At 49.4% G+C, this 7,544-nt stretch overlaps 1 pseudogene; it reads left to right on the forward strand.

The window, feature by feature from the left end:
• The first annotated feature begins 3,307 nt into the window (after positions 1–3,307).
• On the forward strand, positions 3,308–5,385 carry LOC101576111 (annotated as a pseudogene).
• Positions 5,386–7,544: the final 2,159 nt, after the last annotated feature.

A 7,544-nucleotide genomic window follows, 5' to 3' on the forward strand; every position in this document is an offset into this window, starting at 1 on the left:
CCAGTGTAGATGGCCTAGCATAGTAGAAAATAGCCAAAAGCGTGGCCAGGGAAATGGCTCAGTAGAATAAGTGCTTCCCTGGCAAGCCCAAGGGCCTGAGTTCAATCCCCAGTTTTGCCAAAAGAGAAAAGAAAAAAAAAAGAAAGAAAGAAAATAGCCCAAACCTTAAATGAACACAGTATTATTGTTTTCTAATTTGATTTAAAAAAAATTTATTTTTCAAATGTGGATTTCATTATTTTACTTTATTTATTTTTCTTGCGGAACTGGGGATTGAACTCAGACCCTTGCGCTTGTCAGGGAAGCACTTATTCTACTGAGCCATCTTCCCGGCCTCTTTTTTTTTTTGTATTTTAGGGAAGGGTCTACAGGGTGTCCAATAGCCTCTCAGCACGCCCTGGGGGCGGGGCCGGCACGGCAAGCCTGAGGATCAAACCACGGCCACTGAGCCTGCTTGCAGGTGCTTTAATCCGCTGAGCTATTTGGCTGGCCCTTGATGATTTTTTTTTTTTTAGATGGCAAGTGCTCTGCTGTAGGCTACACCCCCAGCGCTGAGGTGTTGCTAAACTAACTTTGCTTCTACTTCTAGAATTAGGAAAGATTTCCATAAAATACAATGAGTTTACGAAAAGCAGTATTCTTCAGACTGTGGGAGATATCTGAACATATTTAGTTTCTTGTTTTGAGACCCTGTATTACTGTCTGTCGTGCCCTAAGGCGCTGTATTTGAAGTACGTGGTGTACCACCGCGTGTACAACAGGCACTTCACAAGCGACACACGGGTCTGCATGAGGCCTGCAGTCATATCAGTAACAAACAAAAAGCTGAAAGGAAGGGCCGGCGAGATAGCTCAGCGGACTAAGTGCCTGCTGAGGCAAGCACAGGGACTGGGGTTTGATCCCTGGAACCACAGGCTGCACCAGCCCCTCCCCCGGTGACACTAAGCTGGCCGCGGAGACCAGGCGTGGTAGCCCCGGGGGAGGCTGAGACATGGAGGATCACTGCACATCCAAGCGTAGTACAACCCTGTACCAAAAACATAAAAAAGCTGAAAGGAACCTAGGGTTGTGACAATGGCTAAAACATGACGAAATTTAGCACACAATAATGATATTTGTATTTTAATGAGAGTATAGGAAACCTTGTTTTCAGCAATCTACATGATACTTTTTTTTTTTTTTTAGTTGACTTTGATTGAACTTAAAGCAATGAAATATCATACTTCCTAAAAGGCAAATAGAAATGAAGTTTACTTAAAAAAAAAAAAAAAAATCCAAAAAGCGGAGAAGGAATGTGCTCGGGGTCTGGGATGGCTGCCGCCAGCATCCAGGGGCAGGCCTGGCCAGGAGCCTCGTAGTCTACTACACAGAGTCTAGACTGCAGTCGGTTGGGTTCAAATCCTGGCTCCCCACTTGCACGCTGTGCGACCCTGGTACAGCGACTCACTTTGTGCCTCTGTCTTCCCCTAGGCATAGTGCAAGAAGAGCTCACAGGGTTACCAAGACTCTGTGGGGTCGTCTGTGCAGGTCGCTTCATGGCCTGGCAGGGTGGCAAAGCACCTGTCACCAAGCCGGCATTCGGTGCTATCTAGCGAGCCAAAGTGAGTCCCACGGCGGCCGTGCGGCGCCAGTTTGAGGGGGCTGGCGCTGTGTTGCCCGGAAAGCTTGGGCTCCTGGAAGGGAGACCATGAGCAAGAGTTCAGCAAACCCTGGGGCTCCTAAGGAACAGCCTCCTCCGGGCCAGAGGGACAGCGGGCTGCAGACACCCACTGGGGGGCCTTGCAGGTGGGTCCTCCCTGGCTGAGCCCCAGGGCCCACGCACACCATCCTGTGGATGGTGCCACAGCGCTGTGCTGTGCGGAGGCTGAGGATGCGGGGATTTTGGAACGGCCCCAGGACTCCTGTCCTGTTGGGCGCAAGGGTTTAGCTGGTGGAGACCGCTTGCCTAGCAACCCAAGAAAGCCCTGGTTCCGCCCGCCCGCCCGCGCGCGCGCACACACACACACACACACACACACACACACACACACACACACACCTGCCCCCTGGTGGACATATCTTGTATCGCATCTGCCCAGGACTGAGCAGGAACAGTGGATAGGATGGGTTGTTACTTGGGGGTTTAGGTTAGGGGACCAAACCTTTTGGTTGGAATAAACCAAAGAAGATTATCCTGGAGCTGGGCAGGCAAGCAAACGTTCTGAAAGAGGGGGAGAAAGTCATTAGTAAAAAAAGTCTGATAGACACACTCCTCTGGCCTGCAGGGAAGCGAGCAGCCCCTCTGTACCTTGTCATGGCAGAGGAGCAGGTGCTCCGGGAACCAGGCCTCAGACCCACAAGCACAGCCCTTAAATTCTACCCCATCATGGGTCCCCCGGAGGAGGCCCGCACCCCAGGCGGCTCAACCACCACCTCGATGTAGCCTGCCTACTAGCACCAAGGATTCTGGTAACGACTCTCAGACCCCGGGCCTCTAATTTTGCAGAAATCTGTCAGGCAGCGATAGAAAGCAAATTCAGAGGCCCTGCTCAGAGGAAGTCGATTTCACCTGGGAGTGAGGACAAGCGTTTGACAGCGGTGGAGGGTGGTGGAGGGTGAAGAGGTGACCCCGGGGCATGGGCCTGAATGGAGTTAGGGGATGACAAACTGCCTGGGGATTTGGTTAAAATGCGTATCTGAGTAGCTCGCTCCAGTTACTTGAAAAGTACTGGTCTAAACATGTTGATTAAAGGATAGTAGACTCAGAAACTCTTTATTTTATTTCACATTTTGTTTGGTACTGGAGAAACAGCATGCCTCACACTGCACTACTGAGCTACCTCTCTGGCCTTTTTATTTTTTATTTGAGGCAGGGTGTCACTAAGTTACCCCGGTAACCTCAAACTTATGATCCTTCTGCTTCAGCCTCCCAAATAGTTGGGATTATGGGCGAGCACTGCCCCTTTTTTCTTCATTTTGTTTTGTTTTGGGTACGGGGTCTCACTACGCAGCTCCAATTCATAGTGATCCTCCTGTCTCAGCCTCCCTAGCACTGGGGTTACAGGCATGCACCACCATGCTTGGTCTCAGTGGCCGGCTTAGTGCGCCAGGGGAGGAGCCAGTGCAGCATGTGGTGCCAGAGCTTGAACCCCAGTCCCTGCACTTGCCTAAGCAGGCACTTAGTCCGCTGAGCTATCTTACCGGCACCACTTTTGTTTTGCTTTGTTTTGTCTTTTCAAAGACATGCATTAGAGTATGACACCAAGTTCACCAGAATGCTGGTTCCGTGAAGTCAGTCACTGGGTGGTCCTGGCAGGGAGCAGACGGCATGGGCACAGAAACAGATGGGTTGGACCAGGGCTTCTCGGTGGGCCACACCCTCGGCTGTTTTTATTTTTATCTTTTTGAGACAACAAGGGTCTTGCTAAATTGCTAAATTGCCAAATTGCCCAAGCTGGGCAAACTTTTTTTTCCCCTGGTACTGGGGATTGAACTCAGGACCTTACACTTGCCCGGCAGGTGCTTATGCCTCTGAGCTATGTCCCTGGCCCTGGGCTCAAACTTTCGACCCTTCTGCCTTGGCCTCCCAGAGTGCTGGATTACAGACATGTGCCACCTCCCCGGCACAACTGTCAACATATTTTAATTTTTTTCTTTTATTTCTTTATGTATTTACTACAGGATCTCACTATGTAGTTCAGACTTGTAATCCTCCTGTCTCAGCCTCCCCAGTGCTGGGCTTATAGGGCTGCACCACCACGCCCAGTTTTGGTGGCCAGCAAGGCATGTGGTACTGGGGATGGAACCCAGGTCCTTGTGCTTGCCAGGCAGCTGCTTAGACTGCTGAGCTATCTCCCCAGCCTCTGTGATACTGTTTTTTTTTTTTTTTTTTTTTTTTGGCGGAACCGGGGATTGAACTCAGACGCTTGTGCTTGCCAGAGAAGCACTTACTCCACTGAGCCATCTCCCCCGCCCCTACATTTTAATTTTTTTTTTACATTTGTTTAGTGTGTGTGTGTGTGTGTGTGTGTGTGTGTGTGTGTGTGGCCAGCTCAGCCCACCAGGGGGTGGGCTGGCTGGCATGTGGTGCTGGGGGATTGAACTGTGGTCCCTGTGCTTTGCTAAGCTTGTTCTAAGTAGGTGCTTTAGACCACTGAGCCATCTCACCAGTCCCCTACATTTTAAATGAGTAGTTTGTGAGTCATGTTTTAGCAGCTCAGCAGAGACCTAATTTGCACACTAGGTACCTCCTCACAGCGCACCCTCCGCGGCATTCAGTATATTCAGCGAGTGCTACAACCATTATTGTAATCAATCTCAGCAGGCTTACATCACCCAGCAGCAAACTCTCACACCCCTGAGGCATCAGTCCCCACCCTCCCACTGTCATCTACTTATCACTACAGACATTCCCTGTTGGGGTGTCTCGTATCAATAGAGTCATATTCCACATGGCTTTTGTGACTGGCTTCTTCCATGTAGCATAATGTTTCGAGGTTTGTCTCTGTTGTAGCATATTCCAGTACTTACTCTTTTTTATGGCCAGGTAATATTCCATCATGTGGATGGAAAACATCCCACTGATTCTTGCCTCAGCTTTTATTTTATTTATTTATTTATTTATTTATTTATTTATTTTGCCTCAGCTTTTAAGAACAGCCTTTTGGAGAGAACGGTCCCACCACCAGATTGTGCCGGAAGCTGGCAAAGAAGCCCAGCATGGTGGTGATATCCCCCATCCTGGAGTGAGACCACAGTCGCGGGGACGTCCTGTGGAACACAGCCGTGGTGGTCTCTGATTCTGGAGCGGTTCTGGGCAAGACCAGGAAAAACCACATCCCACGAGTGGGCGATTTCAATGAGTCGACTTACTACGTGGAGGGAAACCTGGGCCACCCTGTGTTCGAGACCCATTTTGGCAAGATCGCAGTGAGCACTTGTTATGGACGGCACCACCCCTCAACTGGCTTACGTACAGCATCAGCGGGGCAGAGATCACCTTCAGCCCTCAGCCACCCTCTGCTCTCAGTGAGTCCTTCTGGCCCATTGAGGCCAGAAACGCAGCCCTTGCCAATCACTGCTTCACTTGGGCCATCAACCGTGTGGGCCAGGAACGTTTCCCCAGCGAGTTTACCTCCGGAGATGGAGAGAAAGCTCATAAGGACTCGGGCTACTTCTCTGGCTCCAGCTCTGTGGCAGCCCCCAATGGCAGCCGCACCCCTGGGCTCTCTCGTAACCGGGATGGGCTGCTGGTCGCTGAATCTCTGTCGGCAGATGAACGATCTCCGGAGCTTCAAGATGACCGGGAGATACAAGATGTAGGCAGAGGAGCTTGCTGAAGCTGTCAAACCCGACTGTAGCCCCCACATTGTGAGAGAGTAGCTGGCTGCACCCCTTCCTGCCCTGGGGTAGGGGCACATGGGGCAGGCTTCCTGTGTTCAAGACCTCCCTGATGAGGATGCTGCCCAGAGCGGTTTTTTGATGCCCAGGGAAGGGGAACTGGGATGGGGAGTAATGGTAATGTTTGGGAATTAGAGAGGTGAGGAGGGTTGCACAACGTTGCAAATGGGTAATAAAGTAGCCCTGGGCCGTAAAAAGTAAATAAATAAATAAATAAGATAAAAACAGCCTTTTGAGGCCAGGGAGATGGCTCAGTAGAATAAATGAGCAAGCTCTGGCAAGCTCAAGGGCCTGAGTTCAATCCCCGGTTCCGCCAAAAATAAATAAATAAATAAAAATAAAAAATAAAAATAGCCTTTCATGCACCAACTCATGAAAGATTTAAAAAACCCAGTAGGAATGGTTGACCATGAAGGGAGAGCGCGTGTGCACCACGCGAACGTGAGTGTGAGACAGCCTTCCCAGGGGGAAATCAGATGACATGTAGCAAAATTTCAGAATCCCGTACCACTTCGGATCCAGAGGTTCAGATTCTAGGAACTTGCCCAAGAAAATAATCATAGTGGTAAGGCGGGCAGATGAGCACGCTGAGGCTGAGGCAGGAGTACTGCCAATTAAACTCGGGCTGATCAACCTAGAAAATCACAGAGACCCTGTCGCAAATTAAAACTAAAAATGGGTGGGGATGTAGCTCAGTGTGAAAGCCCTGGGCTCAATCTTCACTATCTGCTCCTCTTGCCAAAAAAGGAGGAAAGGAAATCATTGTGGGTGTATACAATGTCTGTGGCGTTAAATGGTTAAAAAAGGGGGGGGGGTGTAAATGGTGAACAGTAGGATAAAGTAAATAAGGTAGCTTCTCTATATGGACTTCATGCAGCCATAAAAGAGAAGTTGTATGCTGGGTGTGGTGGTGCACACCTGTAATTCTAGCACTCAGGGGGCTGAGGCAGGAGGATCACCACAAGTTCGAGGCCAGTCTGGGCTACACAGTGAGCTCAAGGCCAGCCTGAGCTACATAGTAAGACTCTGTTGTAGAAGAATACTTAATGAGTTAAAGAAATGGCCACAGCCTACCACGAGTTTTCCATTAGTATGTTCCTAAGAAGGAAAGGCTTATTCGGGCTTGCTGTCCTCTGAGGGGTGGGAGCCGGCTCGTTGCCCCAGCAACTTTGGACACAGGATGGCGGGGGACAGGTGGAGCAAAGCCGCCCCCCCAGTGGTCAGGAAGCGAAATGGGGTCGGGGTACAGCTCAGGGATGCAGCACTTGCCAGCGCGGATCCCACCGTCTGACCCCAGTGACCTACAGGGGACCCGCTAGGACCCGCCTCTTTTTCTGTGGCGGGGCTGGGCCTGCGGACCCCTGAGCCGCTCACCGTGCCTGGGCCTCCACCGCCTCCTGATACGCTTGCAGGCCCGGAGGAAGCCTGTAGCGTGCAGGCCTTTGGGCGGCCCAGAGGGGCGAGCTGCGACTCCCAGCTGCTTTCACTTTATATAAAAAAAAAAAAGAGGGCCGGGGAGATGGCTCAGCGGAATACGCACTTCCCTGGCAAGTGCAAGGGCCGGAGTTCAATCCCTGGTTCCACCAAAAAAAAAAAAAAAAGTAGCAATAAATGAGTTTATTAATTTTTTTTTCATACTTTACAATTGCCTGCATTTATCAATTTTGCAGTGAACAAAAAAATAAATAAAATGTTATGCTTAACTGTGAACTACAGGTGGCGCGTTTAGAAAGAGAAACATGCTTTAATGTTTTATCCTTCTGCAAGTGTTGACACTTAGGCATGGCAGGAAGCTGCTTACTAAATGCTGGTACAGGGCAACTCACTCGGGTCCGCTTCTGTCCTTCTCTCTGACAGAAGCTTTCTTTTCCCCAATAAATATTCTTCTCTTTAGATAGATAGATAGATAGATAGATAGATAGATAGATAGATAATTGTACAAAAATCTAGGGGTTATTCTTAAACAATCCCCAGCTAGAAAATATAGTGGCAAAAATACATCCTTTGTAACAGAACAAAGAACAAAGAACACGCCACAGAAAACTGTACAAAACTCTATATAGGAACATAAATTAAAAAATAAAATAAAAAACAAATAGGAAGACACTATAATTTCTGAAGAGAAGGCTGCACCATAAGCTTTTCAGTTCCTCTCAAATTAACCT

This window comes from Octodon degus, unplaced genomic scaffold, assembly GCF_000260255.1.
Source record: "Octodon degus isolate 3935 unplaced genomic scaffold, OctDeg1.0 scaffold00077, whole genome shotgun sequence".
In the NCBI taxonomy this organism is placed as follows: Eukaryota; Metazoa; Chordata; class Mammalia; order Rodentia; family Octodontidae; genus Octodon; species Octodon degus.